The sequence below is a fragment of the Vipera berus genome (assembly GCF_964194415.1).
Source record: "Vipera berus genome assembly, chromosome: Z".
NCBI classification, from domain to species: domain Eukaryota; kingdom Metazoa; phylum Chordata; class Lepidosauria; order Squamata; family Viperidae; genus Vipera; species Vipera berus.
Window position 1 is genome coordinate 72,164,726 of NC_138205.1, and position 16,398 is coordinate 72,181,123.

At 40.7% G+C, this 16,398-nt stretch overlaps 1 protein-coding gene and 1 long non-coding RNA gene across 2 annotated transcripts in view; one reads left to right on the plus strand and one right to left on the minus strand.

The window, feature by feature from the left end:
* LOC308678031 overlaps positions 1-16,398 on the plus strand; it is a 27,261-nt gene continuing 10,863 nt past the window's right edge. The window contains exon 1 of the long non-coding RNA XR_014028581.1: positions 1-95. This is a non-coding gene — a long non-coding RNA (uncharacterized lncRNA). The remainder of the gene's footprint in view (positions 96-16,398) is intronic.
* EPDR1 (ependymin related 1) overlaps positions 14,348-16,398 on the minus strand; it is a 16,928-nt gene continuing 14,877 nt past the window's right edge. The window contains exon 4 of the mRNA XM_081344829.1: positions 14,348-15,968. The gene's annotated coding sequence lies outside the window, so the exon portion shown is untranslated. The remainder of the gene's footprint in view (positions 15,969-16,398) is intronic.

Consider the following 16,398-nt stretch of genomic DNA (forward strand, 5'->3'; position numbering starts at 1 on the left):
TGTGTTTTTGTTTCTTTGGTGCTGCCTGGACGATCTGTTGCTGCCTGGAGGATCGTTTTTGCTGGCTTGAGGACTGGAATGCTATAATTGCTTCTGTAAGTATTTTAAAATATTCTTTTTCCGTTACTCTATAATACTGTACTATTTGTTTATAAGCACTTTGCAAATTGCTCTGCTTCTTAAGTACTGTACTTTGCAAACTATTGTGTTTGTAAGTATAGTACGTTCCAAAGATAAAGTTTGTTTACATATGCCTTGAAACTGCTTGAAAAAATGCTAGCCAGCATCTGTACAAAGCATTCTACAGGCATTGTATTTTCTTGGTTTTATTTTGAAATATAATGTATATTATTGTAGATAGTTTGTAAAAATACTATATTTCTTTGGAAACATGGCCTTGCTCAATTTATTTCCGGTTTTCAAATTATAAAGAACTGCAGATAAAAATCTGCAGAATGACCTGAAATTAGCAAAAGACAGTTACAATGAAAAAGAAGGGAAGGAACACAGGTTTGTTTTTTTTTAAAAAAAGTATGCTGCATTACACAAACTGCTGTTTCTACTACTGCACTACAGTACTGTATATCTGTAAAATGAGATTTTATTTGCTGAATGTACTGTCTTAATCTTGGTAGCTGTTGTTGATCTATAGACCAATGTTTAATACACTACTGTAAATAAAAGACTTTCAAATGCTGTACAGTATGTTGCTACTAGCACTGACCATTCCTAAACTTTTCTCAAGGGAAAGAAATTTTTGATAGAGAAGAAAAACACATTCTTGAACTACTACCTCCTCCACATTTTCCTGTAAACAGTTCTGAACCAGTCTATCTATCTACAGGACAAGATACTGAAGAAAGAATTTGAACTCCCCCCACACACATTTTTTCCTTCTTCCATAATTTTATCAAATAAGGAAAAGCCTCTAGAGACAGAAAAGATAAGCCTCTGAGGAAACTAGCCTAAAAGGCGTATTCCCCTTTAAGAACTAACAACCAGCTACAAAGAAATGTTAATGAGATGAGAAATCACAGACTGTTGCCCTCACTTAAGAAAAATAAAACAAATGTAGCAAGTACTAGCTGCCAGCCAAGGCAACTTCCCCAAATGGCCCCATTCATAAGCAAACCCCATTCAGGACAAAATGTTTCAAAATCCTTTGCAGCAAAGCTGACAGCTAACGATAGCAGAGTGATAGGATTAGAACCAACAAGCCGTCACCTAAAAATCCAATACAGGACATACGCCATCAGCCACAATAGAAATTGCAAACACTCCATTAAAACACAAAGCCCATCTTGCAAAAACTTCAAAGTCACAGAACCATATAAAAACCCTTCAAGTCACCCAGTGGGTTATTCAGCTGACCCAGAACTAAAATGCTGAATGGTACTTTGCTTCTCCAAATAAACATCTCCTCTTGAGCAGCTGGCCTCCTCTCGTCTATTTCAAATGACAGCACTTCCAGGGTTTTCTCTTTTCTCTTAAATGTACAGCCTCCCAGCTAGAAAGTGAGCCCCTGGCTTTTTCTTTCTACAATCTGGCAACCATGAAGAAACTCCCAGCTAACTCAGCCAGAAAAAGGAGAAAAAGGATTGGCCCATTCCATCATATGCACTATCCTTAAGGATAAAGTATAGATAAAAGGTTAAATCAGCTCCAGGAACAGCCGTGGCTGGTTTATGTGATCTCAAAAATGATTTAATTATTATAACAGACATGTCAAACACAAGGCCCGGGGGCCAGATCCGGCCCGCGAAGTGGTTTCATGTGGCCCGTGAAGCCGTCCTGGAAACAGTGAAGGAACGGCCCCCACTGTCCTGGCCCTGGCCCAGAGACCCTCCTTCCACCAGAGACCCTCAGATCTGTCCCACTCCTGCCCAAGCCCCCATAGGCACCCTTGATGCGAACGATGTAGAGCTGGCCATGCCCACCCAGTAGGCCATACGCACTCTAGCCACACCCACCCAGTAGGCCACGCCCACCCAGGACATACACACCCAGCCCCCTAAGGGCAACCGCAATGCTGATGCGGCCCTCAATGAAATTGAGTTTGACACCCCTGTATTATAACATATGAACAACAGGTAAAGCTGCAAGTGCTGATGAAGAAGCTGCCCAATACTTTCTAGATGAACTGGATGAATTTATAGTAGAGGGCAACTATTCATCACAGCAGATCTTTAATGCATGACGCTCAACCCAGAGATGCAACTGCTCTACCCGGAGAGCTGAAATTATTGCATGTATGGAAGAGTTCCCATCAGAGCAATGGTCCGGAGACCTCCAATGATCAAAAGGTGAAGAAGGCCTCTCCAGGGAGGTGGAAGTGACTGGGCCATTCGATGAAGGGGACTGAGGCAGATGGTCCCTTGGAGTCAGTAAATCCAAAGGTTGGGAGAAGAGAGACTCCAATGTTACCCTGAACTGAGGGGGGAGGAGAAAGAAGGGGTCCAGCCCTGCCCCCCGGGACAGAAGGGGGGGAAGGAGGAACCAAATCAGAAATTATGGAGGCAGTAATGGAATACGTAAGGAGAGCCTTAGATAAATGAAATTACAGCTGGAGGAGAGCCAGAAATCCAAGACAGAATCAGGGGGACTAGAGTCAGAGTTTGAGGAATTGGCGACCAAAGAAGGAGGTGCCATGGCAGCCAAGACTACAGCCCAGTACTCAGGACATCAAACTCAGGCAACTAGACAATGACCACTTCAGCCAGCAGAAACAAAAGTGGTCCCAATTGGGGTGAAATTTGATGGGGACCCAAAGCAGCTGGGGTTCTTCCTTGCAAAGGTGTTCACATATATGCAGATTTACGGGAGAATGTTAGCTACTGATGTGGAGAAAGTCCAGGTGGTCACGTTAGCCCTGGAAGGGGCAGCCACTGACTGGATGGTCCCCCCCCCTTAACTGTAACATACCTAAAAAACCAGTAGCAGAGTATACGGAGTAGTTTAGAGAGTTAACTAGCCACCTCCATTGGCCAGAGGACATCCTGGTAAGCTGTTTCCAGGATGGACTTAATGAGGACCTCTACAATGCCTATGTAGCCTGTGGCCCCAGGACGGTTATATGACTGGTGCCTGCTGGCCGAAGAGGTAGAAATTGATCAATGTAAGCACTTACACTGCCCAGTGAAGTTAAATTTCACCCCACACTCAGAAAATTGAAGGGAACCCACACAAGCACTGCCTCTCTCACCCCACAGCACTGCCTGTTTTAAATGTGGGAAAGAAAGGCATTGGGCCACAGTGTGTCAGGCAAAGATACCTACAAAGGAGGGGACATCGTCTATTGGCTGGTTGACCCTTGTGAATCCCACCACACCCTAAAGAGACCACCATGAGGGTTGTCTAAGCCACCAAGGTTCCTTGGGGCCCCAACCGAGAAGGTTGAGCTACGGCCCCATGTTTCAAGGATTCCAGAGCTATGGAAGACTAGGAAGAGGATGACCCCTTGGTGAGTGCGCCAATCAATCCAATAATGGTGCCCGCAGAACTGTCCACCCTGGGTACAGGAAGAACCATGAAACTAACCACCTTATTAGACTTAGGCTGCACTCAGTGCATGATTGGCCCAGAACTAGTTAGGAAAACGGGAGTGTCCCTTAGAAGACTAAAGACTTCGATCACATCTCACCAATTGGATGGTTCAGTCACAGGGGGGATGCCTGCCAGCTTTGCCACTAGTCCCTTACACATCGACCTAGGAAGCCACACAGAAACTCTAGCTTTTATTGTGGTCCCTGGAATGGAATGGCTCTAGTCTTGGGGTAAAAAAAATTGGAACCCCTTGGTGGACTGGAGGGAGGGGAAACTCAGATTCCAGAAAAAAAGACTCTAAACACCTGTAACAATCTTGACAAGGGGTATGTGTGAACTGAAACGGGAGTTTACCGCCACCCTTACTGAGCCAGAGAGGCAAAGCCTACCAATGGAGAACAGAGATTTGGCTGAGGCTTTTAGTGAGCGGAGGGTAGATGAACTTCCCCCTCATCAACCCACAGACTGTGTGATTGAAATCATCCTGGGGGCGAAGTTACCAAAGCGAAAAATGTACTCTGTGACCCCTAGGGAACTGGATGAACTAAAAAACTTTATAGATAAGAATTTAGAGTGGGGGTTCATTAAGCCTACCAAACCTTGAGTGGCAGCCCTGTGTTATTCCGAGAAAAAAAGATGGTTCTCTTTGTCTCTGCATAGACTATAGGAGCCTCAGTGCAGTCTGCGTGGAAAATGTATATCCGTTACCATTGATGAAGGACATGCTAGTACACCTGCTGAAGGGCAGGATTTTCTCAAAGCTTGATTTAAGGGAGGCATACTACCGCATAAGAATTAGGGAAGGAGACAAGTGGAGGACTGCATTTAACTGCCCCCTGGGATGCTTCCAGTTTAGGGTCCTCCCATTCAAGTTACAAGGTGCACCTGCAGTTTTTATGTAGCTAATTAATGAGGTCTTACATGAACACCTCTATAAGGGAGTCCTAGTTTATCTAGCTGATATCCTCATATATACAGAATCCCAGGATGAACACACTAAACTAGTCAGGGCTGTATTAGAGAAACTGCACTCCACTAAACTGTATGCTAAATTATCAAAGTGCAAATTTCAAAAAATTCGCATTGACTATTTGGGGTATTGCATAACACACCAGGAAATAGAGATGGACCCAAAAAGGGTAAGAGCCATATTAGACTGGGATCCTCCTAAAACTCAAAAACAAATTCAAACCAAAGCCTAGGAAACCTATCAATTGGACGGGGGAGTGCCAAGCGGCATTTGAAAAATTAAAAACCCTTTTCTCTATGGAACCGGTGTTGAGGCATCTGGACCCAAAGCAACTTTTTATAATACAAGCAGGTGCTAGTGACGTGGCCGTGGGTGCTGTATTACTACAGAGGAACAAAGGGGGGCAGTTACAACTGTGTGCTTACACCTCCAGAAAACTTTCAGAGATGGAGCAAAGGTGGGCATCCTGAGAGAAGGAGGCCTATGCAGTACGGTGGGGGTTGCTAACTTGGAGACGTTTTCTTGATGGGAATAAAATACCGTTCCAAGTATGGACAGATCATAAGAACCTAGAAGCAATGAAAACTCCTAGGAAACTTTCACCCAAGCAGGCAAGATGGTCTCAATATTTTCACTGTTTTAATTTCACTATCCATTACCTCCCTGGAGGGAAGAATTTTTTAACTGACACTCTTTCTAGGTTATCTCAATATAACAGCAAGAAAGTTGAGGTCGCTAAACCCTTCTTATACCCTCACCACTTAGTGGCTCCTGTTACCACCAGGGCCCAATCAAAGTTGAAAGTTCTGGTGAATGAAACTTTCACATGAATTCAAGTCAGCATTAGAAACTGACAAGTGGCAGAAGGAAAGACTATGGAGTAAAAGGAGCAGGCAGAGCGGTACAGAAGGCTCAGGTGAAGAGGACTTTTATTCTTACTCTTTAGCTTGATGGACTTTTTAAACTTAAAGTGAAAGTGCGCAACAAGTGAAAGTGAAGAAAGATGGCGGCTAAATCTTCCTCTAAAGTTCTTCGGAGTGCGGGAACTTCCCCGGTGCAACAGACATCGTTGCAAGCTCTGCTTCCTCCTGCACCTCCTGTGGCATTGACGCTTAAGGATTTACAAGACGCCTTTGCAAGGCAATCCCAGGTAATTTCAGAAATGCTGGATGATAAGGTGGCAAAGTTGGAGGAGAGAATGGAGAAATTGGAGGAGAGGATGGAAGAGAAGCTTAACGAGAAGCTTAACGAGAAGTTTAGTGCAATGAGGGTAGACATCTTGTCTACAGTGGAAAGCGTGGCTGGATGTGTGCAATGTTTGGAAGAAAAAATGGAGGATCTTAGTCAAAAGAACACTATATTAGAAGTAAAGGTACTGGAGAATGAAAATTTAAGGGACAAGATGGACGGAGAATTGAGTCTTGTTCAGTATCATCAGATGCAGTATGCTATAAGAATCAGGGGCTTAAAAGAGAATCCTAAAGAAGACCTAAAGCAGCTGATTTCTGAGGCTTTGGAAGCAGTATTGGGCCAGCCAGCATCTGAAATAGAGGGATGTATGGATAAAGCTTTTCGTGTAAACTCATGGATTGCAAGGCAGAGGAAGCTACCTAGAGATGTGGTGGTCTATTTTACAAAGAGAGCAACTAGAGATGAAGTTATTCAAGCTGCTTATGATACTAAAGTTGTGGTTGCTGAGCAAGAAATCTTGGTTCTAAAAGAAATTCCTCCAAAGATTTTAAGGAGAAGGAAGGATTTTGCATTCCTCGTACAGGAACTTAAGCAACGTGATATCAAGTTTAGATGGGAGATTCCAGTTGGACTGGTGGTGATGTACGAAGGTAAAAGATACCGTCTGGTTACTGTGACTCAGGCGTGTGATTTTTATAACAATGTTTTAAAAGCAACCCCACTATCACTCCTGGAAGCAGCAAAGGGATCTGGAGAGGGAAAACCTCAAGAGGCTGACGAGGGACAAACAGAGGAGAATGGTGCTGGAGGGGATCAAACTACAGCTTCATTGGTGGCTGCTGGAGAGCAGAGGTTGACGCGCGCCGCTGTAAAACGAGCAAGACAAGTACAAGAGCAAGACCAGCAGAAGTTTATGGAATTCTCAAAGCGTACTTATAGTGAAGCTGTGGGAGGAGCGCGGCCCAAAGAAAATATAGGGGCTATTAAAGATGTGCTTCAAAAGCTTCGGGATGCCACGCATGGCGACTAAATTCCTAACCTGGAATGTCAATGGATTAAATTCACCACAGAAGAGAAAGAAAGTTTTTCAATATTTAAAACAATTTAAGATTGATGTTATATGTTTGCAAGAAACGCATATTAGGGTTATGGACCAAAAGTATTTATCGAACTCAATGTTGGGCACGCAATTTGTTGCTTCTGCGATGAATAAGAAAAATGGAGTGGTTGTCTACGTTAAAAGTACTCTAACAGCAGAATTAATTGAAGCAGATACGCAAGGAAGATATGTTATGATAGATTTGCTGTTAGAAGGTAAAAAAACGCTTTTAGTTGGACTGTATGCTCCTAATCAACAACAAGCAGATTTTTTTAGTTCACTTCATACAAAGCTCACTCAATTGGATTATAAATCGTTTATTTTTATGGGGGACTGGAATGGTGTATTGGATGTACAGATGGACAAGGCGGGTTCTTTTAAGCGTGCTCCGAGTCATGCCAGATTGCCTAAATCTTTTTTTGAAATGAAGGACGACCTGGAATTGAGAGATATCTGGCGTGACATACACCTACGTGAAAAGGATTATACTTTTTTTTCTGACAGACATCAATCTTTTTCTAGGATTGATTTTATTTTGTTGACTAATGATTTTTTTTCTAGGATTAAGAAGGTAAAGATTTGTGCAAGGACTATTTCGGATCACAGTCCAGTTTGGTTAGAGATCAATAAGGACAATAGGGATAGGCGCTCGTGGCGCGTAAATGAGAATTTGTTTAGAAATCAGAGAAATGTGGAAGAATGCAAGCAGCGGATGAAGGATTTTTTTGAAATTAATATGAATAAGGATACCTCTATGGACATGGTTTGGGATGCTAGCAAGGCCTATATGAGAGGGGTGTTGATATATATGAATAATAAATACAGACGTACTTTGGAAGCCAGAAGGAAAGAACTGGAGAATGAAATTAGGGAAAAAGAAAAGGTCTTAATTTTGAATCCATCGGATGTAAAGACTAAGGAAGTTATTAAACTATTAAGAGGACAATTCGATAAATTGATGGCTGATCAAGTGGCAACCAACTTGCGGTTTGCTAGGCATAATACTTTTTGCAATGCTAATAAGCCAGGTAGATGGCTAGCTTATAGACTAAGGAAAAAGCAAAGGGCTTCTAATATAGATAAAATTGAACATAAGGGAAAGGTTGTGTTTCAACAGGATCTTATCAAGGAAGCCTTTGTGGATTTTTATTCTAAATTATATGCTAAGGAAAAGATTAATGAAAAACACATTGATGTATATTTGGAGAATGCTAGCATCCCGGTTCTTACGCAAGTACAAAAAGAGGAGATTAACCAGTTGATAACAGAAGAAGAAATTCTTATAGCAATTAAGGAATTGAAGTTGGATAAAGCGCCAGGTACGGATGGTTTGATTGCGGTTTACTATAAAAATTTACAAATGGAGTTGATAAAGCCGTTAAAGGAACTGTTTCAGACAATTCAGAGAGGGGGAAAGGTGCCTCCGTCTTGGAGAACTGCTTTTATCTCTTTGATTCCGAAGGAAGATCAAGATGCTACTCAAGTTAAAAATTATAGACCGATATCACTTCTAAATACAGATTATAAAATATTTGCTAAGGTGTTGGCTAACAGACTGATGAGGGTTCTGCAACAGGTGATTCATGGGGATCAAACTGGGTTTATTAGTGGTAGGCAAATGAAAAATAATGTGAGGCATATAGTTGATGTGTTAGAGTTTTTGGAAAGGAACAACCAGATCCCTGCGGCGCTAATTTTCTTAGATGCTGAAAAAGCTTTTGATCAATTGAATTGGCAATTTTTGATGAAAGTTTTAGATAAAATGAATTTTGGGGATAAATTTTTGCAACCAATTAGGGCATTATATCAAAAACAAACTGCCCGAATAATAGTTAACAATAGTTTGACTGAAGCATGTAATATTGAGAAGGGCACAAGACAAGGGTGTCCGTTATCACCTTTATTATTTGTTTTAACATTGGAGATATTATTGATAAAAATTCGGAACTCGGAAAAAATTAAGGGTATTCAAATTAGAGATCAGGATTATAGATTGAGGGCGTTCGCAGACGATCTGGTTGTTACAGTGACCCAGCCAGAAAATTCTGTTGTGGACCTGATGGAGATAATAATGCAATATGGGAGGGTTTCTGGATTTAAAGTTAATGCACAAAAAACTAAAATTCTGGCCAAAAATATGACAGTATCGCAAAAGGCTCTTTTAGAAGGATTAACTGGATTTGAGATTGCTAAAAGGGTCAAATATTTGGGGGTGTTTTTGTCACCCTCTAATACAAAGTTATATAAAAATAACTATGAAAAACTATGGGGTAAAATTCAAAAAGAAATGGAGAGTTGGGAAAAATTGCAATTGTCTTTGTTGGGAAGAATCGCAGCAGTGAAAATGAATGTCCTGCCTAAATTTTTATTCTTATTTCAAATGATACCGGTTCTTAAGAAAGATTCTAATTTGGAAGAATGGCAACGGGGTATCAATAAATTTGTTTGGGCAGGGAAAAGGCCACGAGTTAAACTTAAGATTATGCAGGATACTCGTGAAAGAGGTGGTCTTAAAATGCCCAATCTTAAATTATATTATGAAGCTGCTGCGTTAGCAGGGATAAGTGATTAGATTAATCTGACACAAGAGAGATTATTAAATCTTGAGGGCCACGACCTGTTATTTGGCTGGCATGCGTATTTGTTGTATGATAAGAAGGTAGATAATGTGTTTAAAGTGCATATTTTAAGACAGGCATTGTTGAGAGTTTGGAAGAAGTATAGATACAAGTTAGACTGTAAGATACCATTGTGGGCAATTCCAAAACATGCAATAGAAAACATAAATGTTGGTTTCAAACATGACGTGACTACGTATAAGGAGATTTTAAGCTTGGAAAGAAGTGTATGGTGTTTAAAATCGTATAATTTCTTGCGAGATGAGAAGATTGTTCAAACCTGGTTTCAATATACTCAATTACGGGCCAGGTGGAAAGAAGATCAGAAAACTGGTTTTGCAATGACTGACGAAAATTTGATAAAGCAAATTAGAAATCAGGGTCCAGCACATATCAAACGGATATATCTTGCATTGATAGAAATTGATTCAGAAACAGAATTGGTTAAAGACTGTATGATAAAATGGGCCCAGAACATCCAAGAAGTTATTACAATGGATACGTGGGAAAAGATCTGGGTGAGGAACGTAAAATTTACACAAGCTCAAAACTTAAGAGAGAACTTTTATAAAATGTTTTATAGATGGCATTTAGATCCTAAAAAGCTTGCAAGTATGTATCCGAGCTATCAGCCAAAATGCTGGAGGTGTGGTGGTGAAGATGCAACATATTTTCACATATGGTGGACTTGTAAAAAGGTCAAGGCTTTTTGGATAAAAATTTGGTGGAATATGCAGAAGATCTTCAAACAAAAGATAAAGTTTTGTCCGCAATTTTTTTTGTTGGGTATAATTACAGGTGCTACTGTTGTGGACACTAAGTTGATGTTAAATTTAGTTACAGCAGCAAGACTTCTAATAGGTCAGTATTGGAAGAAGGAGGAGCTGCCGACTATAGAAGAATGGACTTTAAAGGTTTCTGACCTGGCAGAAATGGCAAAGATTTCGGCTTATTTGAAAGATCATTCGCAAGAACGTTATATTAGGGAGTGGGAAAAATGGATTGAATATATTCAGAAGAAATATGGGACTAAAAAGTTTCACTTAGCATTTGAATAAGTCTTCCTTTCTTTTTTTTTCTTTTTTCTTTCTTTTTATATGTAATATTAATATTGCTTGTAGTTATTTTATATGAGCTAGAGAGTGATAGATTTAAGAATTTATTGTTGGTAGCATATGGATGTTTATGATTGTTCTTTGTTTTTATACCCTGTACTTAGCTCTGGGAAGTCGGGGGGGGGAGGGGGGAAAGGGGGGGGAGGGGTAGGGAGGGATAGGTTGGGGAGGGGGAGGGGGGATTGTTAAAGATAAAATGTATTTTAAAACTTTTCAATAAAAAAAAAAGAAACTGACAAGTGGCACCGCAACCATAAAAATGTATGTAATATAAAGGATGGAATAGCATGGGTGGGGGAGAAAATCTATGTCCCAGCTGAAATGAAAATTAAGGTGATACAGGCTGGACATGATTAAAAAATCGCCGGCCACTTCAGGTTCGTGAAAACATTACACTTGATTAAGAGACAATTTTGGTGGCCAGCACTCAAAAATGATATTGAGAGTTACATAGCCAGCTGCCCGACATGTGCAGCAGCGAAACAGTGCCAAGGAAAAAGACCAGGACTACTTCAGCCAGTAGCAAGCCTTCAGCACCATGGAGAGATTTCCATGGACTTCATTGTGAAAGTACCCAAAAGTGCTGGTAATAGGATTATTTGGGTGGTTTCAGATCTGTTTCCCAGACAGACATTCCATCCTGTGCTTAAAAATTCCCAAGGCAAAAACTGGCAAAACTTTTTGTATAAAATATCTATCGGTTCCATGGCGCCCCCAAAGGATAATTTCTGATAGAGGGGTCCAGTTTACTTCTAAATTCTGGACAGCATTTCTGAATTTAATGGACTCTAGCCAAGGCCTCTCATCTTCTCATCACCCTCAAACGAACAGGGGGATGGGACAATTAAACTCGGTCCTGGAACAGTAACTGAGATGTTTTATTAACTACCAGCAGAATGACTGGTCAGACTTGTTACCATTTGCTGAAGTGGCTTATAATAATGCTGTACATTCTAGCACTGGATTTATCCCATTTCAGGCTGCCAATTGGCAGACCTTTGCAGCCATGCTGGAATTTCCTCTTAAAGAGCCTGAAATCCTTTTGTTACAGGAATAGATTAAGCAACTACAGAATACTTGGCCAGTAGTCAGGAAGGCTGTAGATGAGGCTAGGGAAGCTTACATAATCCAGGCTGATAAGAGAAGAAATGAACAAAAAACGTTCAACATTGGGGAATGTGTATTTCTTTCCACTAAATATTTGCAATCGCTACAACCCTCAGAGAAATTGGGCCCAAAATTTGTGGGTCCTTTTCCAATTAAACGAATTATAAACCTGTAACTGTTGAATTAGACCTACCAAAGAATCTACGGAAAATCCACCCAGTTTTCCATTGCAGTTTGCTGAAACCAGAAATTACCTCCGGCCTCAGGCCATCTGCTCCCCCTTCTCCTACCCCTATCTTGATTGAGGGAGAACAACATTTTGAGGTCCATGACATCTTAGACTCTAGAACCCACCATGGGAAAACTCAGTACCTCGTGTCTTGGAAAGACCTCCCTGGTTCCGAGAGCTCCTAGATTGCTTAAACATTTTCATACACTGTTTCCTGATAAACCTAAATAACATTGTTGTTGTCCCCTTTTCTCCCCCCCCACTTTTCCCTTCTCTAAGTGGATCTCCCTCCTTTTTGAAGGGGGGGCGGATGTCAGATCCCAAATGGTTCCCTATTTTACTTACCTTCCACTTACCCTGCCATTCTGTTGCAAGAAGAGGGGGTCCAGCGTTACTTGCATGTTTGTATTTGATTGCCAGTTCTGTTTCCTTTTCCTGATTGCCATGTGGAGGGGTATGGTAGCTCTCCAAAGATGATCGTGACAAGCCAGATGTCAGCAAAGCCAGGAAGTTGCATGCCAAAAGCAATGGCTGATAGCCCCGAGATGCCAGCTGATTGGATACAATTCAAATCCCCATGCAGCTTTGGTGGGAGGGGTTTACGGTTTGGATGACTATATGATGTTAGCGAGCTTTTACCTCAGACCTCGCCTTGATCCCTCACTGTTACTGATCCCAAAATAAAAGAATCCTGTTTGAAGTAGTGATTGCCTCAAGAGTTCAAATTCTTGGGAGGACAGCTGAAGTGGGTCATTACAATATGGAAGATTTGATTGCATATAGTGAGGGGCTTTCTAATGAAGAATTAATACAACTACAAAAACAATTGGAAGGACAAGGGGTCATGGAGGTAGGAGCAGATGACGAAGAATAAGAAGATGGATGAGGAGTTTGTGTACCTAAAAAGTTAACAGTAAAAAAATTGGCATTTTTTTCTCCAAAGTGAAACCTGTGTTATCTTTTTTTGAGTGACAATGACCCCAACAAAGAACTGTGGGTAGAATCTAAAGAGAAATCAATAACATTTTGAAATATCAAGAAATATATGAAGCTAAGCAAACAAAAAACCCAGTGCAAACAACTCTTGCAGGATTCCTTCAGAAAACTACAGTATTCCCATCTTCATCTTCCTCAACAGCCCTGGATGAGCCTCAGCCATCAGCCAGCTGTTCCACCCTTTCAGACCTCAGCAAAGAGGACTAATTTAGATTTCTCACTGCACTTCACTTATGTTTTCACTTATGTTGTATTTCAATGTTTTGCACTTTATTTTTAAGCTATTGGACAGTATTTATGTAATTATTATTTAAAAGGTTCATACAGTAATGTTAATAATGATAATTTCCTTGAACAGAAACAGAAAATGAGGGGAGGAGTGTGTAAGGCACAGGGAATTTGGTCTAAAGGGAGAAGGTTTTCCTTGCTTAAGCGTAACCACTGAATTTCATTTTGTTTAGATAGGGCCCGGGGTCCAAGTCTGCTGAAATCTTTCTGGATCTTGAACCTATCTTCTGGAAAGTTGGCTATTCCCACCAGCTTTGTGCCATCTGCAAATTGATATGGTTCATGCCTAGAAAATTACAATTTTTACCAGCCCTCTGTCAATCTGCCCTAGTTCTCAGGGATGTTTTGTGGGTGAGGAACAAAAATCAGGGGCTAATCTTCAGCTCATGTGGGGAGGGTGGGAGAGGAAAGCCATGGAATTAATTGATCAATCTATGCAAAGGATGGGTTTCATGTAGCTGCTGCTGCCTCCGCTCCTTAGTACAGACCCACTAGAGTCTGCTGACCCCTTGCTGGAAGGAAATTACCACTCCCATCCCACTTTGGATGCTTGCTTGGAGGCCTGAGCTGATCAGGGGCAGTGATTTTAAGAGGTTTTAAATTTAAATTGCCTCCAGAAGTTATGGATGCCCTATCACTGCAGAGACTGGATAGACATTTATCAGAAATAGTATAGGTGTCCTGCAAAAGCAGAGATTGGACTAGGTGACCTCCAAGGTCCCAACTCTATTACTGTTGTAAGCTGAGGGCTCTATAAATTCCTCCCCCACCCCCCTCTGGGTGCCTGCCTGGAAATACTGGAGCTGATTAATGGCAAGTTGTTTTTTTAAAGAGGCTCAAGCCCAGAGCTGTGTAAATTCCCCACCCCACCCCACTTTGGCCTCCTGCCTGATTAGCTTGAGATGACTAGCATTTTTTTTTAAAAAAATGTTTTTAAAGCAACGGCAAGGATTGCTCTGGGAGCTTGCTTGGAGGAAATTTAGTTCTTGAGCAGAAGGTTGCACTGGAAATAGCTGATGGGTGGCTGGCAACATTGGGGAAAGTAAGTCAGATCTTCATTCAATTAAGGACCCATTTGATTCAATTCACGAATTTGATTTAAAAATGTCATAAAATTGAGTCTGATTCGACAATATTTTTTACTTCGAACCCTAATGGGCAGGCTCCATCAGTGTTGTACCCCAAGGACTAACTAGCAAGCAGATCTAAGTAAACCAAGTAGGTGACCGAGGAGTTTCCATTTGATTCAGTTGTCAATTACCATTAAGCCCAGCCTCCATGACAGTGTTCAGAGAATTCAAGTCCAAACTATAGAATTGGAAATAATTCTCACTGAAAGAGGAATTCAGAATAGACCTGTCTCAAAGACCTTGACGTCTTTGTGTGTTAATGTTTTCATGGGTTGTTCCATAATAGTATCAAATCCATTTAAAAAATAAATGCCTAAATACATTTTATTGTATTTGCGTAAATTTATTAAGCTACTTTAAGATACACAAGAAAAAAAAATAAGCATCAGGAAAGAAATAAAATAGGATATTGTAAGATAAAGCAGAATGGGAATCTTGCTTCCAAAAGGTCTTTACAAATGAAAAGCAAATTTATTCAAAGAACAATATAATTATAATGAAAGTGAACAAAAACAATGTAGTCCAAAATAAGCAGTCCAATAAAAATAAAAAACAAGTTAAACAAATCAAGGAAGTCTTATTTTCCCGCCATCATTTTCTCAATAGCCACCTCAGAATGACAAATAGTTTTCCATTATAGAGAAAGATGGAGTGAGTGCCGGACACCTGCCTGGAAGTGCTGCAGTTTGGAGGCGGAGAGCTGCCTTGCCTTGTCAACCAGCTAATAAACAGCAGCAGCAGTGCCCTGTGGGGCTGCATGCCTGGGAGCCCTGCAAATTCACTACCATCCCACTGCTGGTCTAGGTGCCTAGCTGGGTGCCAACTAATGAACAGCAGCAGCGGTTCCCTCTGGGAGCTGCATGCCAGGGAGCTCTGCAAATTCTTGAGCCTCTTGATTTACTTAATGATCGTAGAGGTCCTTAATGAGCAGAAGCAAACAGCAAGCTTGATTTTAGTTTACTTAATGGCCCAGATGACTCGCTTAAACAAGGATGATTAAAAAATTGTCATAAAATTAGCATCACAATTTTAGAGCATCCTGTACATTTTGACCATACCACTTAAGAAACTTAAGTATGCTTTTATAGTTTTTTTCAGTTTAAATAATATCTAACCTTCTGAGACCACATCATGGCCTATTTTGCTCACAGAAATATATATTTCTTTTCACGTTCCATGGTAACTCCTTTCTGTATTCTCTACTTGTTGCTTCTTCCATTTTTTTTGGAGGCAAAAAAATAATAATAAGACCGGGTCTATTTTGGGAGAAACAACAGTAGTAATACGGCTGTGCATGCTTCAAAAGTCATTTTGAAGTAGGGGTTTAAGCTTCACCCAACGCATGAGCACAACACCTCTCCCCTACTAATTAAAGTAGTCCTGTTTTTCTTACATCTTTCACAAAGGCCTAAAAATAATGCCACTGTTTTCAGAAGTTGAGTAATTCAAGAAACTCTTAAAACAGAACAACAGAAGTAGTTGTTTAATTAATAGCAGTGTTGTAGTGATTAAGCAAGGCACAAAACAATACTTGTGAATTCATGCAGTTCTAATATAAAATATTGGCTCCCCTGTATTAAATACATATTTTTCTAACTGCTCCAGATGTAAATAAAGTGACAAGCCCTTTATGTCTTTGACCTTAGGAGAAGATGGAAATCTTCCCTTTCCATACATTCCACCTGTGAATGACAAATTCACGTAATTGCAATGAATATGAGCACCTAATCACCTTGTCTCCATATTGTACAAGTTGAGTGAAAACCAAAGGCTTTTCTCCATAATTACAAATTCCGTACAGAGTTCCAAATATTTGTAAAGACATTTATATGTATAGCCCCCTTTTTAATTTCATCAAGATTTTCTGTGATTACAAGATTTCCCCATATATACCTAATATTTATAATAAAAATAAAAATGGCATGTAAACAGAAGTCTCACAATAAAATTAGTTGTTCCAACAATGAATTAATAAGTAGAAGTACATCATGCCGGCCACATGACCACGGAGATGTCCTCGGACAAGCGCTGGCTCTTCGGCTTTGAAACGGAGATGAGCACCGGCCCCTAGAGTCAGAAACGACTAGCACTCGTGTGCGGGGGAACCTTTAC